The sequence below is a fragment of the Sapajus apella genome, unplaced genomic scaffold (assembly GCF_009761245.1).
Source record: "Sapajus apella isolate SASKATOON/1434 unplaced genomic scaffold, GSC_monkey_1.0 scaffold1, whole genome shotgun sequence".
Classification (NCBI taxonomy): Eukaryota; Metazoa; Chordata; class Mammalia; order Primates; family Cebidae; genus Sapajus; species Sapajus apella.
In genome coordinates, this window is record NW_022436941.1 from 21615101 (window position 1) to 21624962 (window position 9862).

General features: G+C 35.8%; 1 protein-coding gene across 2 annotated transcripts in view; it reads left to right on the forward strand.

Annotated features, from left to right (window-relative positions):
* DTWD2 (DTW domain containing 2) overlaps positions 1-9862 on the forward strand; it is a 174952-nt gene that overhangs the window by 66859 nt on the left and 98231 nt on the right. The window lies entirely within an intron of this gene.

A 9862-nucleotide genomic window follows, 5' to 3' on the forward strand; every position in this document is an offset into this window, starting at 1 on the left:
ACCCTGTCTTTACTAAAAATACAGAAATTGGCTGGGCATGGTGGTGCATGACTGTAGTCCCAGCTGTTTGGGAGGCTGAGGCAGAAGAATGGATTGAACTCAGGAGGTGGAGGTTGCAATGAGTTGAGATTACACCCCTGCATTCCAGCCTGGTGGCAGAGCGAGATTCTGTCTCAAAAAAAAAAAAAAAAAAAAAAAAAAAAAGATTTCTGAGTTCTACTAGGCTTGGTGGCTTAGTAACTCCAGTATACCTGTAATTCCAGCTACTCGAGAGGCTGAGGTGGAATTTGATATTACAGTGAGCTATGATTGTGCCACTGCACTCCAGCCTGGGTGCCAGAGAGAGACCCTGTCTCTAAAAAAATAGTTACTTTCCTTTTTGAATAAAAGGGAAGAGATGGATGCAATATTTCTGCTAGTATAACTATCTCTATATCCCATTGTTTTGGGTTTAAGTGTTTTTTTATCAATAGCATTGATATAAGTTGTTTTGATTTCATTCTACCCATGGATTATCAATAAATAATTTTTTTAAAAACTTTCAATAGCTTTTGGGGTACAAGTGGTTTTGGTTACATGGATGAATTCTCTAGTGGTGAATTCTGAGATTTTAGTGTACCTGTCACCTGGGCAGTGCACACTGTATCTAATATTTAGTCTTTTATTCCTCACCTCTCTCCTCCCACCCAGAGTCCCCAGAATTCATTATGTGTGTATTTGCATCCTCATAGCTTAGCTCCCACTTATAAGTGAGAACATAATGGAATTTGATTTTCCATTCCTGAGTTATTTCACTTAGAATAATGGCCTCTAGTTCCACTCAAGTTGATGCGAAAGACATTAGTTTGTTCATTTTCATGGCTGAGTAGTATTCCATGGTGTATATATACTACATTTTCTTTATCCTCTCATTGGTTGATGGGCACTTAGATTGGTTCCATATCTTTGCAGTTGTGAATTTTGCTGCTGTAAACATGCTCGTGCATGTGTCTTCTTTTTCTTTTCGAATTGAAATGAGGTCTCACTGTGTTGTCCAGGCAGGTCTGAGCTCAAGTGATCCTTTTTCTACCTCAGCCTCCCAAAGTACTGGGGTTACAGGCATGAGGCATCACACTCAGTTATATGTCTTTTTCATATAATGACTTCTTTTCCTTTGGGTAAATACCCAGTAGTGAGATTGCTTGACTGAACGATAGATCTACTTTCAGTTCTTTAAGGAATCTCCATACTATCAATGAGTTCTGAATTTTTAAGCGTTTTAACACTTTTCATCATTATTTTACTGTTATTTCTGATTTTGTGGGATTGTGATAAAACAGCATTAGCCACACTATTTTGAATAAGTTTATGATTTCTGTGTGAATAGGTACCTGGAAGATTTTTGTCCATGTTCTATTACTATAAAAATGTACGTTCTCTATTTAGGGATATAAGTATTCATACTATTGCTTTTAAGTTTGTTAATCATATTTTTCTTTATGTTTTTATTTTTTGGTATACTTGGACTGTTTGGTACAGAAAAAGGTTTATGACAAGCTTCAGTGCTTCTGTATTTTTAATGATGTTATCCCTGCACTCCCGGTAGTTTTCGTGTTATTTATTTATCTACTTTGTTGTTGGATGCATACAAGCCATATATTTAGTGAAGAATAACAATGCAACCCTGACTTGTGAGGTTTTAATCTTAAATTCTTTATAGTTTTTATTCCCTTTGACCAAAATGCAGATGTAGTTTTTAGATGAGACTAAAATATATGACACAATTCTAAAAAATAGTTAATGCATTGAGTGCTTTGATGGAGCAGTCCCAATTCCAAATGTTTTATTTGTATTAACTCATTTAATCTTTCCCCAAATCCCATGACATAATAAGTATTGGTATTTTAGATAACAGATGAGGAAACCAAAGTACAAAGACATTTAGATCACATAATTATTTCACAGCATAGCTGCAATTTGAACCCATCTTGTTAGTAGTCTTAACCACAGTGGTATACTATTTCAAAATGGAAAATGTTGATTCAGGATATTTACATAGAATAGATTTTTACAATTTATCTGACTTCCTAAATATTCATTGGTATTCCTTGTCTTCCGCATAGAGAGTTGATGTCTGACTCATAAAAGGCATGAATACTGTTAGATTGTGGCACATGCCAGATAAAATTTTAGGTTCACATTACATTTAAGTATCACCCAATATACAGAGAAAGTTTGACAAAAGTGTTACATTTGTAGAATATTTTAGTCTAAGTATTTGAAAAAAATTTTCATGCACATGTCTACATCTTTAATCTTTCTTTTTGTGAAAACTACACAGCTATCACAGAGATGAAGCACATAGTGACGTGAAAAAGATTAAAATCTGTTTTAAAAGATAAAACTCATCTGAATTATTTTTCTCCCTTAAATTGAGCAGCAGATTAGGAAGTATATAAATAATTTCTCAGTTCAACTATACTGTATATTTCTATCACCTTTTCCTCTGTTTGTTTTTTCAAACTGGAAGCAAATGCAGGTGAATATTTAAACTTGAGATAGGTAAAGCTTTACAACCGTAGGATAAAAGCAAAATACTTCATGGAGATATTAGATAGATTATATCATCTGAAATACCACCTAAACTCAAGTGAAAAGGCAAATGGCTTTCTGAAGAACTATGAAATCAAATAAAGACTTTGTAAGCTTAGAATTCTTAGAAATGAGTAAGGTAAATGTGAAAATCTAAGTACAAAACAGGCCAAAGATTTGAAAAAAGTTCACAGATAGAAAACAAATGTTCTTATAAAAATCATCCTTTACCCTGTTAATCATGTGACAACAAGATCCTAAGTTGTAAATTTTGATGAAATAACTTCAAGTTTAAAGTTTCAAGAGTAATACTAAGTACCATTGAATACACTAATCCAGATTCCTCAAGTATTAACATTATACCATATTTACCTTTCTCTCTCTCTCTTTCTGTATATATGCAGGTATGTGTATAATTATGTTTTTCTGAATCATTTGGGAGCAGTGAATAGATATCCAGATTTTATTTTTTGAAGTTGAAGTTTTGCTAGCTCTAGGCCAGCAAGATGGTGTTTTCCTAAATATTTTTAGGAAATAAAAAAAAAAAGTAATTAAAAACCTCCCCCAATATAGAAAAACTCAAATGTTAAATATCTTTTACAGTTTTATCTAAATATACTTGAGCAATATAGATTACTTTAGAATTAATATTATTTATGGAATTTTAGAGCCTCTTGTACTCAGCCCGAATATGAGTATGGCCTGATGAGACAAAACATGTTTCTGGAACTTGTTGCAAAAAAACCAATGAAATCTGTAGATTTACTCTTTAAAACAAACAAGAAATGTATATAAACAGATAAATAGGTAAATTGAGTTGGAAAAGGCATTGATTTTTTAAAGTAACTATATGCTTATATTTAGACATTTATAAAATTGTAACACGATAGTGGCAATTGTAGTCACTTTATGGTGAGTTGTGAACTACCTTATTTAACACTAAAAGTTTATTTTAAAATATAATTTTAAATTTTTGAAAAACTGCCTGTCACATGTGATGATTTTTAGTGTATTGCAAGATTTAGTTAATTAATAACCCTGTTCCCCAGCTTTTCTGGATGAAGATAAAGTCATTTTATTAAGTAATAGACTTTCCTGGGAACCTGTTTTAGTAGATGGATACAAATAAGTTAACATGCCCCTTTCATGGGTAACTGACAGAATTTCCTACTCAGACTAACTTAAACAAGGACATATATAGATCATGTACCTACTCAAAGGGAATAGGAATAGCTTCAGGCTTTACTGGATCTGGTTCTCAGGCAGTTCTGTTTTTGAGGTATGCTTCCCTTTGTTTTATCTGATTTTCTCTTATGAATGGACTTCTTACCTGTACTGGAAATTATCTGTAGGAAGCAGGAAATAATCCTCCTGATAAGAGGTACTTCCAGTATGACATGCTCAGTAGCAAAACTGCTGATCAACAGCTGTGTGAGACCTGAGCCGGTTGGAGGAGTTCACAGCCCCTGTCTGTTGGTCTTCCTTCTGCATTTTTGAAAGACTATTTTATTTTATTTTAAAGATGGGGTTTCACCATGATGGCCAGGCTGGTCTTGAACTCCTGACCTTAGGTGATCCACCCACCTCAGCCTCCCAAAGTGCTAGGATTACAGGCGTGAGCCACCGCACCCCGCTGGAAGACTCTTGATGATCAACCAGAGTAGTTTTCCTGGAGATCCCTGGACACAGAATCTGTGTCCTCTGACTACTTTGAAGCCACACTGGACTGCAGAAGCCAGACTTCCCAGCAATTATGACAGCTCATGAGTGTTTTTAGAATATTTTAGGCCCTTCCAAAGCACTTAAGTGTTATCTAACATGTTCAAGTGTCTGAGGTGGCTTATAAAAGCAGGGACAAAACTTCTTTTATTCAGAGTCAGGCTGTTGCCAGTATTAGAGATCCAAGTTACCCTGAGCTACCAGCAGCACATCTGTGCAGGTCTACCCCAACTTCAGTCCTTGCCTCCTCACAAGAAAGACTTTGATGGAAATAAAGCAGGGAAAGAGACCGAGGCACATCTCAGAGTAGGAGTGGAAGTTTATTTAAAAGGCTTCGGAACAGGAAAGAAAGTTCACTTGGAAGAGATCCAAGAGGGTGCCTGAAGGTCAAAGATCCCTTGATCTAGGGCTTATAGGCTTGCCTCTTTCCCATGATTCTTCCCTTAGGGTGGGTTTCCGCTTGCACAGTGCCTCCCTTACCCTTGGAGCCCATGCAGTGTGTTTAGGAAGTTGTATGCATGCCTTTCTGAGGCTTGCTTCTCTTTTTCTGGTGGAGTATACCAGGAGGGTCATATTTCGCCATTTTGTCTCTTAGTGGAGCATGCCTAGGAAGTTTTTTCTCCCTGGCATCTGTATTCAAATAACACTTTAATGTTAATACTGTGGATCATCAGGAAATGGCCTTTCTGGCACCTGGGTGGACTGCCAAATTATCATTTTTAGAGGGGCATTGTGATAATTGTCAAAAACCTTCACCTGATATTCTTAGTGGGTCCGGGGAGAGCTCTCTCCTGCCCTGCTTATGCCTATCTAACTGTCTGTAACAAGTTGAGAATGAGGTAAAATTTATAAGGTGAAGTAAGGTGAAATTTCATTTCAGTGTTTCCAAAAACATGATTATTATTTCACTGAAATGAAATTTTCCCAATGCCTATTAAAAAGAAAAGCTTATTGAATGCCTATCTGGCAGTGTATACCAGGCAATGTGCTGGTTAAAAAAAAAGAGTAAGAATAAACACTTTTGAGGGGTTCTCAAAAAAGAAAAATAGCCTCCTGGTTTTATTTATGCTGACAGAAAGATGGTTTCTCTTTCCCAGAGTAGAATCCTGGAGGGCCCTTTTATTGGGGTTGGGGTGGAGAGTGATTCCATTATTGATAACAGGACTGCATGAATTAGGAAGTTCCTCAGAGGACATGGGCCATTGTTTTCAGAAGGATGATCTAAAAGTGTGACTAAGCAAACAAAAAACTCCCTGTATACTATAGTCTACTACACGTAGTTTATTTGTAAATATAGTCTTTTGCTTATTTTTTTGTTTATTCAAGGTGCTCTATATAAATGTTTTAATAATTCTTATTCTTGTCTACAAAGTAAAAATGTTAAAAGAAAATTTAAATCAGTTTTTGCAGGTTTCCCAAATCTATAAATAATGTTGTTTAAATTAATTCAGTTTCATTTCTAAATGTAATGTTATTTTTTTCTTACTATACCCGAAATATGCATATACCCCCACCCCTGTTTTTTGCATAGAATTCTTAGCTATTACTTAGTTGATCCATTCAGTTTCTGTAATAGTGTAAAAATTTTACCCTAAATATATGAGAGAAAAATGGCAGAAAGGAAACTCAAATCAGAATTAAAGTCCAGAGTGTTGTCTTTATAGAAGAAATAGTTTTTTTCCCTTCCTAATCAGTAAGTAACCACATGTGAACTTCATACTTACATAATTGAGGAATGAAATAATTGTAATGTAAACCCATTAACTTGGCCTCCTTTTAATCTTGAATTCTAATATATCCAGACCATTTGGCAGTGAATTTCTTCCCACAGAGGAATGTTACACACAAGACCCTTGATATTTGCTGGGAATAAATCCAAGGTGAATATGGAAATGTTTGCAGAGGCTCCTGGCTTTCTTCATAAACATATTTTCATGGAGTATTTGCATATCCTTACTCTACTGCTGTTAAAATGTACACTATAGCTTAATTTCTCACTTGATAAGCAGAGCGGTGTTGGGAGCACTCACTGGGTAAAACATTTTTATGAAAACTTTTTCTGGTGTCCACATAGAGCTGTTACAGACTGCTTTGTGTTGTATATCTGATCTATTGCCAAATACATCATTATTCTTTTTATTTTATCCAAAACTTCAGTTTTTAAAATCTCTGTTAGCATTCAGAGTTGGTTTACATTTTAACACAGTCTCATTATGTTGATTTTGAATAGGCTGTTGTATTTACTATTTTTTTTTTTAAGAGATGGGGTCTTGCTCTGTTGCCTGGACTGGAGTACACTGGTATGATTATAGCTTAATGCAGCTTCCAACTCCTGGGCTCAAAGCGATCCTCCCACCTCAGCCTCTGACCTCAGTGGTGGGACAGCAGGTGTGTACCACCACACCTGACTAATTTTTAAACATTTTTTTTTTTTCAGATAAGGGGGTCTCGCTATGTTGCCTAGTCTGCTTTTGAACTCCAGGCTTCAAGCAATCCTCCTGTCTCAGCCTCTCAAGGGGTTTACTTTTAGAAAAACAAAACAAAACAAAACAAAACAAAACAAACAAACAAAAAACCCAAAAACTTCCATGAAGAGTGTGGAAGGGGATGTCAGAGAGGAAATCCCGGGATTTACCTTTTTACCTTTCCATAGTATTTATAATTTTGTTGGTAGAATATATCCACACCTCTGGATCTTTCTGGCTTATGTTTTGGGGTGCTGTGTACACCTCACAGGCTAAGAGGCTTATCTCTGAAGTTGTAGATAGTATTTACAAATAGAACTTGAGTTAACTTGAAAGAACATTTGCTTCTATTGAGTGTATGATTTTGTGTGATAGAACAGGATATAATAGGAACTATGATCTTCCTGCATGCAAAAGTATAATTTAAAAAGGGTTATCAGAGATCTTGACATGGAATTCCATGCCTCCATACTTCCATCCATTCTTTATTGAATTCTTAACTGTGAATTCACTTTTCTTACTGGGTTACATAGATAATTAGTGACAGATAGGAAACTTGAATCCAAGTTTACTAACCCAGGTCATGGTAAAGAAAAGAACAGTCTCCCATTTGCTTTATGAATGTAGCATAATAATATAAAAAATTGACAATAACACATAGATATAAAGAGACTAATCTTATGAACATAGCTATAATATTTCTAAATAGTATCCTGGCCAATAAAATCTATCACTGCATAAAAACATAATGTTTTATGAGTTAGAACCATCTTTTATAGAAATACAGTTTAGTTCAATATTTTTGAAATTGTGATTTCATTGATTGATGCTGAAGAATTAGATAAAATCCAAAGTACATTTTTAATTTAAAAATGCCTAATAAAAAAAGGATTAGGAAGATGTGCATTTTCTTAATCTGTGTATTGAAACCTTTAAAGTGAACTATGCTTAAAGCAAAAGTTAATCTCTGCTCCCATTCTAGGTAACCTCACACCTGTACTTCCCTACCTATACCTTTAGGTATTTAGAGTTAAAAGTATGTTGTGTTTGCTTCCAGAACTTTTCCTTTCATATATACCAAAATAATATGTATTCACAGGTATAGGATTCTTTCTTTCTCTCTCTCTCTCTCTCTCTCTCTCTCTCTTTTTTTTGACATGGAGCCTCACTCTGTCGCCTAGGCTGGAGTGTAGTGTTTTGATCTTGGCTCACTGCAACCTCCGCCTCCCAAGTTCAAGCAATTCTCCTATCTCAGCCTCCCAAATAACTGAGACTACAGGTGTGTACCGCCACACCCAGCTAATTTTTGTATTATTAGTAGAGACAGGGTTTCACCATATTGGCCAGGCTGGTATGAACCTCCTGACCTCGTTATCTGCTTGCCTTGATCTCCCAAAGTACTGGGTTTACAGGTGTGAGCCACCTTGCCCAGCCCTTTATCTCTTTTCTAAAAAAGAGAAAGGATGACAATGTAATATAGATGATACTCCAATTTTCCTTTTTATATGAGCATTCCTTGAAATCAATGTATGTAGATATGTTTTAGTTGGCTTGGGCTCAGTTTTTGTCCTTTAAGGCCTCTATAACAAAATACCAAAAACTGAGTGTTTTAAACCAGCGGTCCCCAATCTTTTTGGCACCAGGGACAGGTTTTGTAGAAGACAGTTTTTTTCGTGGACTGGAGGTGGGTTGTGGGATGGTTTTGGGATGATTCAAGCATATTGCATTTGTTGTGTACTTTATTTCTATTTTTGTTACATTGTAATATATAATAAAACAAAGAAAGGAGACTAATTGGTGGGGATCCTCGTTTTCTACCACCATTTTAAACAATCCAGCTTTAGATTAATACATCTTTGATGTAAGGCTTATGTCTAAGATTTATTCAAGTATGAAATGCCACTGTTTGTGGGATAATTTAATTATATGAGAATAAAATTTCAAACATACATATAGTATAAATATGAATGATCTTTGGTTCAGTATAAACATAGATGGTAGAAGAAAAAACAGGAATAAGAAACATCAAAATATTTAAACAGTGATGTGGTAGACATCTATCATATGCATGGCTATCATCATCTTCTGGGAATTCCCTTGTTATGAACCTTATATAGGAAACAAATTACAGCTCAGATTGTAAATCTCTCATATGGGGAAGCAATAGTCTGTGAATATTTTAATGTATCTGGCCCCTCCATTAAAGGATATATGAATGGTACACATGCCTTTGAAGTTTGAGATTGTGTATTGACCCAGAGCCATTTGTTCACATTCTAAAGGTGGAAGACCTAAAGAAGCCATTAGTTTGCATTCTAATGACAATAAAACCCAGAGTCATTTGCTTATAATTCAAGGGTTTTAAAAACCTAGAGACCACTTTCTTCTCTCCACAGAGAGGATTTGTTTACATTCTCTCTGAAGGATAGGAGGAGCATATATGCTGGCAGTTCCTATATAAGCTCTGCATTGTATAATTTCAGAGTTCCTTTCCTTTGTTTCCAACTCTTGTACAAGCAGGTGATGACATCTGCTTTCACTGTTTTGCACCACAGGGAACTGGGGAACTGGCATAAGATGCTCTGTGAATAATTAAAAGTCTGTCTCTGATCTAGAACTTGTGTTTCCTGTTAGGATATTTAAATAAATGTGTGTATGTGTATAATAGCTAGTCTCCCTTGCAGCTAGACATCAGACAAATGACCTCTTCTTTTCAGGTCAGAGCCATCTGTGAGTGAGATTTTGACAAGTGACAGGAAGGGGCTCTATGTCAAATCTCCATTTTTGATGTATGAGTGGTGGCAAATGTGTCTTGCTTTTGGTTATGAGAGTAGCTGCAGCAGCATGAGTTTTCCAGTGGTTGTGAGGTCACATTCCTTTTCTTTTTTCTTTTTTTAATTCTGGTAGAGACAGGGTCTCACCATGTTGCCCAAGCTGGTCTTAAACCCCTGGGCTCAAGTGATCCTTGTGCCTTGGCCTCTGAAAATGCTGGGATTTCAGTTGTGAGCCACTGCACCTGGCTGAGATCACATTCTTGATGCATTAGTGGTGTTGGCATTGGTGGCAGTAGCAGTTGCAATCAAGTTGACTTCTTGGCATTTGAGGAT